We start from the raw sequence: 17,690 nt of genomic DNA on the forward strand, positions 1-17,690 counted from the left end.
TTGTCAATGATTCCGACATTGAGAGCAACCCACCTGAGGTAGTTAGCGATAATCTTATTATTATTAATATTAATAGTACGCTACCTCGTATGACTCGTGTTTTTTCTTTTAATGCTATACCCCCTTGTTGGAGCTAGTGTCCTCCACAGTTAGTGTGATAACGTATATAAATCTCTTATAGGTTCACAAGGGTATACTTAATATTTTATCAGTTGATTAACGTTTACTTAATGACGGTTGGCTTGCTAGAAGTTTGACGTTATTATCATACTGATGGCAGTGATCAACTGGTCCCTAAAAGTCACACCTAAAGGATGTGTTTGAGAGATGTGATTGTATGAAAATATAATCACATTGATGCCTTATATTTCTAAAAGGATAGTCCATGTATTTGACTAAAATGTTAGTCAATGTGATGATGAGACGATTATTTAATACAATTAAATAATACCAGCTGAGACGAATTAATTGTTAAATTCGTAAATTGAATATTAACTGTTATATTTAATTAATGTATATAATGTTAGCTTAAGCGAATTAAGATGTTAATTCGTAATTAAACATAAACGGTTATATTTAACAAACAAATTATAAATATGCGATATTTATAATTAATGTATATATTATACGATATTGTCATAATAATTGTTGACAGACCGGTATTAATAAATCGACTGCAAACTGTTGTTTGTGGACTTATTAAATACATGTTGACATAATTGACAATTGATAAAAAACAATACACATTATATACATTATGATAAATACCAAAAATAAGGAGATTTTTCTCTCCTTATTTTAGGTGTTACACGGCTCAAAAGGAAAGAAGAGAAAAAATTATCTTCCTCATTTCTCTCCTATTTCGGTTATATTAGGTGAGAAGGAGGATCATTTATTGATTCATTTTTTGACCTAATTCACTCATCACACAAAAACCCTAAAAACATTAGAAAATTGGGGATCTCATTCTAGCAAATTGAGAGGCATTTGTCAAAGCATTTTGGGTGCAACAATTAGGAGAATATCGATTCGATATTTTTCTTTGGCCATATTTGCTAGGACTAAAGGTTAATTCTTAATCTCTACTCTTTTTGTTTATGTAAATTCGTTTATGACTAGTTTTATTCATAATTATAATTTCGTTATAATCCGAATTTTAGAGGAAGTATACCGATATTTCTTACAAGTGGTATCAGAGCATAGGCCACAAAATTATTTTATATGATTTTCATAAATGAATTCAAAAAAAATTTTCAGAAAAAAAAATCATTCGGCCGAATTAATTTTTTTTTGCCGAATCAATCTTTTTTGTTTTGCCGAGATGGATCTTGTTTTTCATGCTTTATTTCCATTTTGATTTATTCATATTGTTGTTTTAATTAGTTAAGATGATAATATGATAAATTTGTAGATGTTTTGATTTAATAAAGAATTAAATTAAAATGTAAATGGAAATTATTTTATGATTAATGATGATTATTTGTTTTTGCTATATAGTTTTTGGCTCACATGATGTTAAATTGTTGTTTAAGATCATGATTCATTAATTTAAATGTTGATGATTATGCCAATCTCGTTCTAGTAGCAATATTAAACAAATTTGTTCATTATAAAAGGGTTGTTTTTATTGAAAAGAAAAAAAACTTTTTTTTTTTGGTATTATGGCTGAATGCCGAAAAGAAAAAAAAAACCGTTTTTGTTTTTGTTGGCACAATGCCAAGAGCACAAGAAGAAAAGAAAAAAAACCTGTGTTTTTCGTTTTTTGCAGAATGCCGAGACTATAATTTTTTTTTTCCTGTTTTTTTCTTTTTGTTGTTGTGTTTTGGCCATTTATTATTATAAATTAAATTTATAATGTATAATTGTTAGTTGTGAAAAAGTTCACAAATTTAAGATACCTAATTATTTTAAAGAGGTTTAAAATAATGTTGGATTAATTCATATTACAAGTTAATATGTATTAAGATTGGATTTATAGTGAGTAATTGAGGAATTGTCACATAATTTGATTATTTAAATAGGTGGTTTGGATAAATTTATCTACATAATTAAGGAATTATGTCTTGAATGATTAATTTATAGTTGATGCATTTTTATTTAGTTGAATGTTTTGTTGAATGGTTTATTTACGTATTTTTGCAATCAGTTGTAATTTGTAATACCTAGTGTGGCCTTAGTTAATTATGTTTTCGTAATGATGGAAACATAATTTTAATGTAATTTTGAGATCTCGTATCTCCTTTGGTTTTGTTTAGTATTATGGTTTTGAAATTAGAATGTAAATAGGTTTATTTTGTAATTTTTATTGTAATTTTGAGAAGACTAAAGATGGAGATTGGATTGCTCACTCCCGCTACATGGACCAAGATGGAACATCAAGACAAGCTTCTCGTGTCCTAGGAAGGATTCCAAAGTTGTATTTATGTTCATTTTGGTAGATAGGCCACACTAGGACTTTATTTTGTTTTACGTTTTTCCATTCTTATTGTTTTTTCTTCGCTTCATAGTTAGTGCATCATTTTCCGCCTAAATCAAACCACCTAATATGCATGAAAATTGACTCATATAGTTTGGATGTTAGTTTTCATAGACATACAGATGTCACACAATTTTAAGCCATCATCTTAGTTTATTCATTCTCGCATGCTAGATATTAGTTCACTTAAAATGAATTAAAATAAAGTTGATGGGATCTTCCTCTAAAACTGAAATTGAGACTAGTCTTTATAGGCCAAACAGCTATGAATCCCTTCTTCATCGGTAGGCATATAGGACCTTACTCTCCATATGACCCCTTCTACGTTGGGTAAGTAGTTTGTGTTGACTTAGTTTACTTCAACATTATAATCCAAAGAGTTTCTTGTGATTATGATGGACTATAGATAGAATTTACAGAAATTTATCGACCAAGAATTCTAATAGTAGAATTAGCCAAGAGGTTGGCTTATCAATTTACAGATAATTGAGTCTTGGGATCATTTTTATAATTCTTGAGGGAGGTCAATTGTATAAATACTTGAGTCTTCGCGTTATAACAGTATTGCATTAGTCTTAAATCATAACGATGAGTATGCTTATTATATTTTTCTTCTTTTCGCAGTGTAGAATTCGTTTTATATTGATAATACTGCTTACAACAAATGGCTGGAAATAACGAAATCCCTATGCCAAGTGCCACACTTGGACGCGAGTCCTGGCTAAAAGCTTTCATGGACCACATGAATTAGTTCACACGACTGAAGAATGACGGATCCAACTTTGCGGACTGGGAAGCATCATTACGGAATGCTGCCATTGCTGACGGTAAGCTCAAGTACTTAACTGAGCCAATACCGCCAAACCCAGGCCCCAATGCAAGAGCTAACGAGTCAATTGCTTATAGTGACTTCGTTATGGAAGCGGGTGCGATAAAGAACGTACTCATTTTTGCAATGGAAACCAATTTGCAAAGACGCTTCATTGCCCAAGGTGCAAACAAGATTTTCACCACGCTCACTAATGAGTTCTCAAAAGCACCGATAATCGTTATTTATGAGCATACCTGTCACTTCTTTGATGCGAAACTCCAGAAGGGCCAACCTGTTAGCCCACACATTCTTAACATGATTGAGAATGTCGAGAAACTGGAGGCACTTGATTGCAAAATCAGTGAGAGCATAGTCATTGACTGTATGCTTCATTCACTTCATGATGGTTTTGCCCTCTTCAGGGCAAATTATTACATGAATGACATGAAGAAAAGTCCTCATGAGCTACACTCACTTCTTGTACAGACCGAGAAGGATGTGAAATTGAGTGGGACCATGAAGCAAGATGTTCTCATGATTTCCAACAAGAATAAGGGTAAAGGCAAAGCTCACGGCGACCTAACTGTAGGAAAGCCAAAGTTTAAGAAGTTAGGAAACGGTAAGAGTGGGCCTGGTGAGACTAGTGGCTCACAAGGCAAGGCAAAGAGCAAGGACGGTAACGTTGAATGCCACCATTGTCACAAGACTTGACATTGGAGGAGGAACTGTCCCGTGTACCGTGAGGACATAAAAGCAGGCCGCGTCACTCCTGTTGGTATTTCATCTTATATTCATATGATTGAGATTAACCATGCAAGTTTTGGAATTTGGGTACTTGATACTGGTTGTGGTTCTCATCTGTGTAATCAATTGCAGGGCCTAAAAAACATCACACCTCTCGCAAAGGGTGATGTGGACCTTTGAGTCGGGAATGGAGCACGAGTTGCTGCAGTCTCAATGGGAACATACGTAATCCAGCTCCCTAGTGGTTTTGAGTTATATTTATATAACTGTTACTATGTACCTAGTTTATCTAAGAACATTATTTCTGTTTCCGTACTTGATAAAGACGGTTTTTCATTTTCAATAAAGGACAATAGCTGTATTTTCTCTTTTAATGAAATGGTTTATGGCAAAGCAGTTTCCATGAATGAAATTTATATCTTAGATCAAACCACAGATATATTCCCGCATTCGATTTTTCTACATTTGGCATTGTCGAATGGGACACATAAATGAAAAACGTGTAAAGAAACTCATCGAGAATGGGACTATTCCCGCATTCGATTTTTCTACATTTGGCACGTGTGAATCATGTCTTATCGGCAAAATGACTCGAATTTCCTTCAAAGGTGTTGGAATGCGCGCTAGTGACATATTAGGACTCATACATACTGATGTATGTGGACCTATGTCAATTACCGTTAGAGATGGCTATAGATATTTTATCACTTTCACGGACGATTTGAGTAGATACGGATATGTCTACTTAATGAAGCATAAAAGTGAGTCATTTGAAAAATTAAAGGAATACCAGAATAAGGTTGAGAGCCAACTAGGAAGAAAGGTTAAAGCACTCCGTTCAGATCGGGTTGGCGAATATCTTTCAAATTAGTTTGATCAACACCTTAAAGACCGTGGAATAGTTTTATAGTTAACTCCACCTGGAACACCTCAATTAAATGGTGTGTCCGAACGGAGAAATTGAACACTACTCTATATGGTTCGATACATGATGAGTCACACGGTAGTACCTGATTCATTATGGGGTTTTTCTCTTTTGTCAGCTGCTCTTATACTTAACCGAAGTCCGTCTAAAGCTGTCGACAAGACTCCATATGAAATGTGGAAGGGAACGGTCCCTAACTTGTCCTTTATTCGGGTTTGGGGCTGCGAGGCTTATGTCAAGTGGAGGCACGAGGATAAGCTCGGCCTGCGATCGGTCAAGACATACTTTATTGATTATCCAAAAGGAATGTTTTGTCATTACTTCTATTCGCCTACCGAACGTCGAGTTTTTGTTGCGGCTAGTGCAAAGTTCTTAGAGAAAGAATTTCTCGAGAACAAGTCAAGTAATAGAACCTTCGAGCTGTCGGAGATTCAAGAACCAACAACCGAGGAACAGATGGAGGAAGTTGTTCCTTCAACTGATGATACGGTTAATATTCCTCAGAAACCTAGGAGGTCGGGTAGAGTCTCTAATCCTCCAGACAGATACATTGGTATGGTCGAGGAAAATGACGTTTTGCTCCTAGAGAGTAATGAACCCGCTACCTATAAAGGTTGTAGGGTAATATCCGTATAAAACCCCTTAAAATTAAGGACTATAACGTAATTTATCATGTGATTAATGGTCATAAACGAAAAACAAGAGAAACGATAAAAGAATAAGAATCAACCTCGGGTCCTGTGCAAATCGGCCTAAGAACAGAAATCAACGTAGATTTCCTCCTAATTGTTGCACCCAAGATCGTCTGAGACTATGCCCCTTGTGCTAGAAATTGCTCTCTGATTGCCTTGCAATATTGAGAGAGCTTTTGTGAGTTTTTGATGTGAGATCTAGAATTTCAGAGAAAAAGGCTCCAAAACCCTAATTTTTCTTCAAATGAGAATGATTAGGTCAAAAGGAGAGAAGGACTCTCCTTTTGTTCTTCTCGGCCAACCGTGTGCTAAGGGAGGGAGTGGGCTTTCCACATTCTCCTTATTTAACTCGTGGTCCGACTCGTTTTGCTAAATGTATATGACGGGTTTTAATTATAAATCGTCATCCTATATTGGATATTAAAATATCGACTAATAACATGAATCGGTCGACATGTTAATACTTGTCCGACAATGACAATATTGTATAATTAATTAATTCAATACACATTAATTAAATATAACCGTTTATATTCAATTTACAAATTAACCGTTTAATTCGCCTTAGCCAGTATTATTTAATCTTTATTAAATAATTATCTCAACATCGCGTTTGACTAATTATTAGTCAATAACTCCGACTAACCGCTTAGTCATATTAGGCATCAACATGACTGCATTTTCATGCCGTCACATCTCTCAAACGTATCCTATAGGTGTGACTTTTAGGGACCAGTTGATCACCGCCATCTGTATGACAATAACGTCAAACTTATCTAGCAAGCCAACCGTTATTGATAAACGTGGACCAACTGATAATAATACAAAAGTATACCCTTTGATCCTTTTAGAGATTTATATGTCATTGCACTAACTGTGGAGGACACCAGCCCCAACAAGCTCCCACTTGTCCGTACAAGTGTACGTGCAATAACGTTATCCGCACTAACTGGAAGACACCGGCTCCAACAAACTCCCACTTGTCCGTACAAGTGTATGTGCGATAACCGATTCTCATATCCATTTAAAATTTCTCCCACTCAATGTAAAACAATTTGCAGAGCCGTATCCGCAAAGGTCGTATTTTACAATCGATCTGTATCAAGTGTGGTTTCCCCGACTAGAGAGTAACTTAATTGATAAAACGAATCCGTATTCGAGCATGGCCATGCATTTCGATTCTGACTCCTCGAGTGGACCTGAGAAATATCGAGTACCTGATAAAGGCTGAATATTTCCTTCAACTCGACTCTTGCCGATCTAAGCACAGCATGAAATGACCCAGAAAAAATCTACTTGGCCCCCTGTTACGGATGACCGTGAGAAAGAAACCAAAGTCACCCAAAATCTGCCTTAATCTCAAGAGACAGTCGTTAGTCAAAAGAATCGACTCTTAGGATCACCATGGAGGTCCTATCCACGACCTGGCACCGAATGTTATAAAACATTTAGGACTCCATGTCGTTGTCACAATTGTGTCCTACGAGATATCCGTATAACTCGCCTCTGTGATTGGTCAGTCAACCGTTTGACTTATGGCTCGTTGAACCCACCATCAACCAGCGTCACAAAATAATTGCCAGAGTTATCAGCCCACGTGGGCAATTAAGGACCGAAATATAATGTTTGTTCAGTTCACTTTGTGGTGTTCAAAATTGTCGTACAATTCCACATGAAAAACAAAATATATAAATATCAAAACGATGATGTCGTATAGAGTACATGAGAAAATGAATCTAATCCATAAAAGAGTACTACAACTCAGGAACACGTTTAATTCCCATGGAATTAACATGCCCTTCATGCTTATCTTGTCGTAATGGTTTAGTGAGAGGATCTGCTATATTATCATCTGTAGCAATCTTTTCTATCACTACCTCCTTTTGCTCCACGTAATCTCGGATTAGATGAGCTTTCCGTTGTACATGTCTAGACTTGTTACTAGACTTAGGCTCCTTAGCCTGGAAGATGGCACCTCTATTGTTGCAATAGATGGTGATCGGGTCATTCGAACTAGGCACTACAGATAGTCCTTGTAAGAATTGACGCATCCATATCGAGCCTTTTTGTTCTGGCCGCGCTGAAAAAAAAAAATGTTGATGAAAATGACGTTTAATATTCCTCAGAAACCTAGGAGGTCGGGTAGAGTCTCTAATACTCCAGACAGATACATTGGTATGGTCGAGGAAAATGACGTTTTGCTCCTAGAGAGTAATGAACCCACTACCTATAAAGGTGCCATGACCTGTTCCGACTCTAAGCTATGGCTTGAAGCCATGCAATCCAAGATGGACTCAATGTATGAGAATGACGTATGGGATCTTGTTGATTTACCTAACAAGGTACGACCTCTACAGTGCAAATGGCTTTACAAAATAAAGCATTCTGTAGACGGGCAACCAGATACCTATAAGGCACGACTAGTGGCAAAAGGTTTCACTCAAGTGCACGAATTATATTATGATGAAATTTTTGCACCTGTAGTTATGCTGCGTTGCATTCGGATAATCTTAGCGATTGCTGCTTTTCATGACTACGAAATTTGGCAAATGGATGTGAAAACCGCCTTCTTAAACGGTTATTTGGAGGAGGAGTTGTACATGGTACAACCTGAAGGTTTCATAGATCCTGAAAATCCTAAAAAGTGTGCAAGCTTAAGCGTTCCATTTATGGACTTAAGTAAGCTTCTCGGAGTTGGAATCATCGTTTCGACCAGGTGATAAAAGAGTATGGTTTCACTCGATCGGTCGAGGAACCATGCTTATATATCAAGTCGAGTGGGAGCAAGATTGTTTTCTTGATATTGTATATCGATGACATACTCTTGATTGGGAATGACATTCCTCTCTTATCTTCGGTAAAAGGATGGTTGAAGAACCATTTCCAGATGAAAGATCTGGGTGAGGCACAACGCATATTGGGAATCCGTATCTATCGAGATAGATCACGACGGATGTTATCATTGAGTCAGGAGTCTTATTTAGATAAGATTCTTAAAAGGTTCAGCATGACCAACTCCAAGAAGGGGAACCTTCCAATGACGTCTGGGATGCATTTGAGCAACTCTCATTCACCCACGACACCTGAAGGGGTTGAACGCTTGAGTCGTGTTCCTTATGCATCAGCAATAGGATCAATCATGTATGCCATGATATGCACACGTCTAGACGTGGCATATGCATTGAGTATGACGAGTCGGTACCAAGGCAATCCTGGTGAAACACACTGGATAGCTGTTAAAAACACCCTTAAGTACCTACGGAGGACTAAGGATTGGGTATTGACTTATGGAGGTGATACTAAGCTATGTGCAATCGGTTACGCAGATGCTAGCTTCCAAACAGATCGAGATGATTCGAAATCTCAGTCTGGATTCGTCTTTACTCTTAATGGTGTTGCGGTCAGCTGGAAGAGTTCCAAACAGGAAGTTGTAGTAGATTCTACTACTGAATCCGAGTACTATGCCGCTTGAAACGAAAAGGAAGGAAGCTATATGGATGCGTCAATTCTTACAAGGACTAAACATAGTTCCTAGTTCGAATGACCCAATCACCATCTATTATGACAATAGAGGTGCCATCTTCCAGGCTAAGGAGCCTAAGTCTAGCAACAAGTCTAGACATGTACATCGGAAGGCTCATCTGATCCGTGATTACGTGGAGTAAGAGGAGATAGTGATTGACAAGATTGCTTCGGATGACAACATCGCGGACCTTCTCACTAAACCATTGAAATATGATAAGCATGAAGGGCACGTTATTTCCATGGGAATCAAATGTGTTCCTGAGTTGTACTAGTTCCTAATGGATTCAATACATTATCTTTTTCATATGCTATTTATAACTTCATCGTTTTTCATATTTTGTTTTTCATGTGGTTTCTACGACAACATTGAATGCCACAAAGTGAACTGAATTACATTATATTTATTTTGGTTCGTAATCGCCTACATGAGCTGATAACTCTGGCTATTATTTTGTGAAGTTGATTGATGGTGGGTTCAACGAGCCATAATTCAAAAGGTTGGCTGATCGATCACAGATGCGAGTTATAACGATACCTCGTAGGACAAATTGTGACAACGTAATGGAATCCAAAATGTTTAAAAACATTCGGTGCCAGTTCGTAGATTGGACGTCCATTGTGTTCCTAGAGTCGATTCTTTTGACTATCGACTGTCTCTTGAGATTAAGGCAGTTTTTGGGTGACTTTGGTTTCTTTCTCATGGTCGACTGTAACAGGAGGCTAAGCAGATTTTTTCTGGGTCATTTTATACTGTGCTTATATTTGTAGGATCCGAGTTGAAGAAAATATCCAACCTTTATCAGGTTTAGTTATTTCTCAGGGCCACTCGAGGAGTTGTAACTGAAATGCATGGCCATGCTCGAATGATGATTCGTTTATCAGTTAAGTTACTCTCTAGTCGGGAAAACCACTCTTGATATTGATCACTTGTAATATACGACCTTTGTGGATACAGATTTTGCAAATTTTTTTACATTGAGTGGGAGAAATTTTAGAATATGAGAATCGGTTATCGCACATACACTTGTGAAGACAAGTGGGAGATTGTTGGAGCTAGTGTCCTCCACAGTTAGTGTGATAACGTATATAAATCTCTTATAGGTTCATAAGAGTATACTTAGTATTTTATCAGTTGATTAACGTTTACTTAATGAAGGTTGGCTTGCTAGAAGTTTGACGTTATTATCATACTGATGGCGGTGATCAACTGGTCCCTAAAAGTCACACCGAAAGGATGTGTTTGAGAGATGTGATTGTATGAAAATATAATCACATTGATGCCTTATATGACTAAAAGGTTAGTCCATGTATTTGACTAAACAGTTAGTCAATGTGATGATGAGACGATTATTTAATACAATTAAATAATATTAGCTGAGACGAATTAACTGTTAATTCGTAAATTGAATATAAACTGTTATATTTAATTAATGTATATAATGTTAGCTTAAACGAATTAAGATGTCAATTCGTAATTAAACGTAACCAGTTATATTTAATAAGCAAATTATAAATATGCGATATTTATAATTAATGTATATATTATACGATATTGTCATAATAAATGTTGACAGACCGATATTATTAAATCGACTGCAAATTGTTGTTTGTGGACTTATTAAATACATGTTGACATAATTGACAATTGATAAAAAACAATACACATTATATACATTATGATAACTACCAAAAATAAGGAGATTTTTCTCTCCTTATTTTAGGTGTTACACGGCTCAAAAGGAAAGAAGAGAAAAAATTATCTTCCCCATTTCTCTCCTTTTTCGGTTATATTAGGTGAGAAGGAGGATCATTTTATTGATTCATTTTTTGACCTAATTCACTCATCACACAAAAACCCTAAAAACATTAGAAAATTGGGGATCTCATTCTAGCAAATTGAGAGGCATTTCTCAAAGCATTTTGGGTGCAACAATTAGGAGAATATCGATTCGATATTTGTTCTTAGGCCAAATTTGCTAGGACTAAAGGTTAATTCTTAATCTCTACTCTTTTTGTTTATGTAAATTCGTTTATGACTAGTTTTATTCATAATTATAATTTCGTTATAATCTCAATTTTAGAGGAAGTATACCGATATTTTTTACACCCCTCCCAGTTGGTCAATTAATTTAACATTTTTTCACCGTTCTTGTCATCTCAATTTTGTTAATCTGAAATGCTTCCCTAGATTATTATTAATTGCTCCCGAGCTCCTTTATTTTGTTGACAAATTTAGGAGGTTTCATAGGAAATTTGTTAGGCTTAAACGGAAGCACATTTCAATTTCCTATTTTATTTTTATATTATGGTGCTACTTAAGCTCTTGTGTAGCACATGCGCAGTTATATGATCTACTGTTAAGAGCTTTGAGTTGCTTTAATTTTGACTGAATGGAGCAGCTGTCGAAGAAAAGAAGGTCGAGCTAGGACCTGTCTGAAACTAGCGCTACCCGGGAGGTAACCCGGAGATTTAATTTTTAGTTTTTAGTTTGTTTTTTTCAAACATTACATTTCATTTCAATTTTGCGTTGTAATAGTTGGTTATCATACCATAGATTAGATCAGTTACGCTTGTTTTGTTAGTTTTGCGGGCTGTTTTATTGCGTCTTTGCAGGAATCAATTGAAAATGGCTCGATCGAGTGCTTTTTGTGCTCGATCGAACCATTTTGCTGCTGTTTCTACTCGATCCAAGTATATATTCCTCTCGATCGAGTACCTGCCAAAGAGAAACCCTCGTTCGAGTGCCCCATTTCCTCGATCGAGCTGTTTAAGATGCCCAATTCACTCGATTGACCATTATTCTCTCTTGATCGAGTGCTTTTTGCTTGGATTAGCTTCCTGTGATGACATTCTGGGCTATTTAGCGACCTCCCACGTTGCTGGCTGGTTTGGGGAGGTCCCTACTTCACGTTATCTTGTAAGCTTTCCGCATTTTCACTCTCTCCTTTTTAGTTTGCATTTCTTACCCTTATTTTTGAGTATAATGAGGGCATTTTTACGATTTGGTTTGGGGAGGTTATGCATCCATATCTGTGTCTGCATTCATCTTTTATTGCATTCCTGTTATCATGTTTAATTTTCATATTTCATATGCATTGTTCTTTATTTAAAAAAAAAAATTCAAAAAAAAAAAACGAAAATTAATAAAATATTCAAGTTTATTTTTTGCATATAGGTTGAGTCGGAACGGTAGATTTCCGTGATGAAATTGCACTTTAACTTGTCTTTTTACTTAAGCCTTGCACTTTCGTTGATGGTTATTAGCTAAGTCTTACGCATAATCTATGAGTTTTTGTTCAAATTTAGCTGACCGTATAAACTTGACATGATAAATTAGCAAACTACTCCATAAATTCTGAGTTTTAGAGCCTAATAACTGGTGACATTCATGACCGGTTTACATAGGAATTGAGAGTAGTACTCCTTGCATAGCATGTTTATCACTTTTGCACTTTTATGAAATTCGATTTCTTGTCATTTGCATACATTCGGGTTTGTGGTCGGTGTCACATGCAAGGAGGAGATTACAAATTCCCTTTATTTCATTATTTTTCACCCATTTAGCTCCACTTCAGCCAAATATAGCCTTTTTGACCCATTAGCTACACCCAAAATTTAGCCTGCCCAGTCAAGCTAGTTTAGTGTGACTTTTGTGGTATATCTGTCATGTTGCGAGTTTGGCTTGCTTTCATTTGTGCGGAGTTGGTAGAAAAAATAGAAAAGAAAGAGAAAGAAGAAAAGAATGAGACGTGTGGAAGAAGAAAATAAAAAAAAAACAAAGAATTGAGGAAAAACACGTGAAAGTAGAAGAAGAAAAAAGAAAGAAAAATTGAAAAAGTTGAGTTGTTGAATAAAAGAGACTGTATATGCTTATTTTTATCTTGTGACGGTCTCACTCCTCCGTGCTACTCATATATATATTTGAGGAGATAGTGTATTGGATAGTGAGAAGTGTGCTAATGAAGGGCACTTGAGCTTTATTTTCTAGACAGCTGAGTTTTGGATGGTCTTATATGGTCCTGTTTAGGAGCTCGCTTGGCGCTTTTACCTCCACATTTCCATAATCTATTTTGCCTTTTCTCACCTGTATCCTCACTTTCCCATACTATTTGTAAGCCCTCAGTTGTAACGGACATTGTTGGTTGGACTGTATGCGTAGTACTTGAATCGTCTATCATTTTTGTTGCATGCATGTTATGTAGGTCGCAGTTTAGGTAAGTGGCTGTATTCTCTTTCTCTCTTACATATATAATTCACTCTTTGCTTCATGAGAGAAGAGTGACCACGTGAGAGTCCGATTTTGTTGGTCTTGCAAGGTCGATAGGTCATCTTTATTTATGGACATCTTATAACTCGTTTTCGTATTGACTGCTGTGGCTGTAACTGTTGATTTTTGTTTGCATTAAATCAGTTCAAGTAGACATGTTATAGCTAGCTTTGAGCTTTCTTTATCCATTCCATTAGTTTGCATTTAGTTTGCTTGGGGACAAGCAAAGGTTTGGTTTGGGGAGATTTGATGCGTGCATTTTATATAAGTATTTCATACTTCATTTGCACGCATTTCTATGCATTTTGTGTAGTATTTAGCTACAAATGTCCCCCGAATTGGCTACTTTGGTTTGTCTTGTATTATTTGCAGGTATGAACCGAAAAGGAGCATAATCAAGCCTAAAACATGTCCCTATGTATTCATTTAGGATATGAGTTGAGTCGGAGCCTTAAGACTACTATTTTGAAATGCGCAAAGGAGTAAGATAGCTAGGCGAGTAAAGGAGGAACTTTAAATTACTAGTGCCTAATTTGAAGAGACATATCTCGAGTTATAAAACTGATTTTCAGGTGATTCCATTTGGAGATGAAATTTTGTCCTCTTAGCTTTCCAACGCCACCGGAATCATCCTGTTTTCCCAAGTAACGAAGAAATGGCAGCCGTTTGAAGTTCAGTGCGCGAAGCAGGAATTGTGCGCTGGAAAGTACTCGATCGAGTACAATTGTGTTCGATCGAACCCTTTTTGTACTCGATCGAGTACAATTGTGTTCGTTAGGTACTCGATCGAGAGGTTTTAGCTTGGTTTTGTTCGATCGAGTGATATGAAAGTCCTCGATCGAGTATATCTCTATTGGGCTCGGGCTTTTTAGCTTTAATTTGTGTTTAGGTCAAATAAAATCCTATTTCCTATAAATAGGAAAGCATCAGACGTCATTTGTATCATACTATAGACCATATACACTACTTTTTCTCCTTTCCTCTGTTAGACACTGTTTCTTCTCTACTTTTTCGGACTATCCTTAGTAATTCTCTTTCCTTATTCTCTTCTTAATTTATGATGTTGTTTATTCTTTTACTTTTCGTTCTTGCTTTTCCCTTATCTATGTCTAGCTAATTTCCCTGCTAGGATCTAGGGGAGTCGATGAACCAATGTTAATTGCTAATTAGGTTTACAAATTGTCATTGTTGTTAAGTCTATGTTGTTAATCACTGCTTATAATTGTATCTAGCTATTTGAATCGATGCATTTAGCCTTTTTAACCTTGGTAAGCCTTGACCTGGACCGGAAGGTTGGAAGGGTTGAGACCTACAGTTAACAATACAATGCTTTAGTGAGGGCGGAAGCTAAGCTAATAGTATTTTAGGGCGAATTGAGAGCGGAAGGAGATATTCGTTGCCCCTTTGACCGACACATCGACTAATCTGCGACCTTAGCTGTAATTAACTGACGTTCGTTGATAACCCGACATCCTAGTTTTCTCTCTTTCTTATTAATTTCTCTTATCTTTAATTCTTTTCCCTTAATCTTGTTTAGTTTAGTTTTATTCAATTCAAAACCCCCAACTGTGACGTAGACAGACAGAATAGACAAGTAGATAGTGACCGCCTTCCCGTGGAGATCGACCCTACTTACTGCTAGATTCTGTTAGTGTAACTAGGTATTTTATTTTTGGTACCTGACGACGGTATCATTAATCTGGTTAAATTTAATCCTGGATCGGAAAATTGGACTAAATAGACCTGCTAAGAACAGTAGACTACCCTGACGAGGACGGAAGTTAAGTTAGTGGTAATTTAGGATAAAAAGTGGACCGGAAGGACCTTTCCATATCCGTCTCGCAGTAATTCATCCAAGTTGTTTACAGTTGAGTCACTGGACTACCGTAGTGAACCGAAATCATAACATGTCACCTTCTCTATTGATAGTTATTCCTATTTTCTTCCTTAATTGCTCTTTCCTTATTTTCTTGCCTTAAAGCTTTTAGTTTAGGAAATCAAATTACAACCCCCCCCATTTGTGACCAAATAGACGGACTCTTACAGATATCTTGCCTCCCTGAGGAGATCGACCTAACTTCCCTAGCTATATAGTTAGTTTAGTTAGTTATTTTTGATAGGTACACGACAGCCCTGTCAAATTTTGGCACCGTTACCGGGGAGGCAATTGCCCTATCTGTCTTTGTTTCGTTTATTTTATCCGTCTCAGGGAATTTTTATTCCTTGAGGCAGTTCTTATTCATTTTCTTTCAGTGTTGTGTATGCCTAGGTCACACAGGTTTGAGTTAGTTTCAGCTGATTCTGAGCCAGAGAGACTGTTCAGGCATAGACTCCGTCTGCAAAGAGAATCACGAAAGGAAGACTTGAGTACTTTCGAACCAGAGTTTCAGCAGTTCCTTTTTACAGAAAATCCATCTTTTGAAGAAGATACTTCCAGTTCTGTAAGCCAACCAGTAAAGATGCCGAACATTGCTAGTCATTCGGAGCCTAAAGCATCATCAATTCCAAAGGGTTTCAATCTCCAGACTGAGGATGGGAATACATTTGACATCAGTCCTTCCTATATCAATCTGGTGGAGAGAAATCTCTTTAGAGGTATGGCAGGTGAAGACCCGAGGAAGCATATAGAGGTCTTTACGGACTACTGTTCTACTATCCCCGCCACACAGGGGGTAACTCAAGACAAGATTAAGGAGGTTCTGTTTCCTTTTTCTTTGACTGAATCAGCAAGGGAGTGGCTGACTGATTTGGACCGCACGGCTGCGGGGGTCACAGAATGGGAGACCCTTGCTCTTGCTTTTTATAAGAGATATTTCCCTCCGCAGCGCACTAATCAGCTGAGGGCCAAGATCACAAGTTTCAAACAGGCACCGGATGAAACTTTCTATGAAGCTTGGTGCCGTTTCAAGAAGTTGGTGAGGTCTATTCCTCACCATGGTTTTGATCCATGGTTCCTGTCCAATCAGTTCTACAATGGGCTATACGATGATCACAGAGCCATACTTGATGCATCATCCAACAAAAGATTTCAAAAGAACACCGACGATGATAAGGGATGGGCTCTTATTGAAGAGATAGCGACCCACTATGCTGAGTATAGAAACCTGAGGGATGGTATTAGAACAGTTCATGCAGTCGATAAACAAGTTGTGGCTCAGCTGGAAGCCATGAATGCTAGATTTGATAAGTTGGAGTTGCATTCTGCTGGGGAGCCTCAGACGGTCTATTTGCTTACTAGAGGGGAGACTGTCACATGTGAGAGGTGTGGGAGCAACGACGGTCACACTGCTGTTGGCTGTCTTACGGAGAAGGAACATGTCCTTGCTTTTCAACAATACAAGCAAGGAGGGGGTTCCTATTATAATAACCAAGGGGCAGTCCATCCCAATTTGAGGTGGACAAGTCAAAATGTGCTCAATCCTACCCCTCCTCCTCCGCAGCAGCAGCCATATGTCCCTCCTCATAAGGCTCAACAAGGCTTTCAGAAGCCTCTTTCCTTTCCTACACCTAATCAAGGTGCATCATCTTCTGGTGGGGTAAGTGAGCTAGGTGAGTTGAAGACGATGTTACAGTCTTTGACAAAGCAGTGGCAGCTGAGTGATTAACAAAAAGATGCATCTATCAAAGCACTTGAAACTCAAGTTGCCCAGTTAGCCGCGAACCAATCCACAAGGAAACCGGGACATTTACCGTCACAAGACGATAATAATCCATAGGAGATGGTGAATTTAATCAATTTGAGAAGCGGTTATTCATATGAAGGACCAAATCAGACCCGGGGAAGGTAATTACTGCTGATGAACAGTGTTCTGTCGAAGAAAAAGTGCTGACGACAAAGAAAGTACTCGATCAATTAAAATTTCTACTCGATCGAGTGAACAGGAAAAATATTTTACTCGATCGAATGAAATTTTTGTTCGATCGAGTGATTTTGTTGAAGAATCTGCTCGATCGAATGATATTTTTGGTCGATCGAGTAATACTGATAAAGAACAGCTCGATCGAGAGCCTGCTAGTGCTCGAACGAGTGAAACATCGCCTGAAAGGCCTCGTTCGAGAGGAAAGAAGTGTTCGAAGGATTTAGAGCTTGATCCGGCTGACACGTTGGAAGAAAGGAACAAGGGACTCGAGATACTTATCACGATGCCCTTCCCAAGGTGTTTGCAGAGTACTAAGGCTAATCAACAATTCGGCAAATTTGCCGAGCTCCTGAAAAGCTTGCAAGTCACTGTGCCATTCGCCGAACTACT

At 37.4% G+C, this 17,690-nt stretch overlaps 1 non-coding gene across 1 annotated transcript; it reads right to left on the reverse strand.

The window, feature by feature from the left end:
- Positions 1–16,275: 16,275 nt before the first annotated feature.
- LOC141636038 (small nucleolar RNA R71) lies at positions 16,276–16,381 on the reverse strand. The gene has a single exon (XR_012540680.1). It is a non-coding gene; the product is annotated as a small nucleolar RNA R71 (small nucleolar RNA).
- Positions 16,382–17,690: the final 1,309 nt, after the last annotated feature.

The sequence above is a fragment of the Silene latifolia genome, chromosome Y, assembly GCF_048544455.1.
Source record: "Silene latifolia isolate original U9 population chromosome Y, ASM4854445v1, whole genome shotgun sequence".
Lineage (NCBI taxonomy): Eukaryota > Viridiplantae > Streptophyta > Magnoliopsida > Caryophyllales > Caryophyllaceae > Silene > Silene latifolia.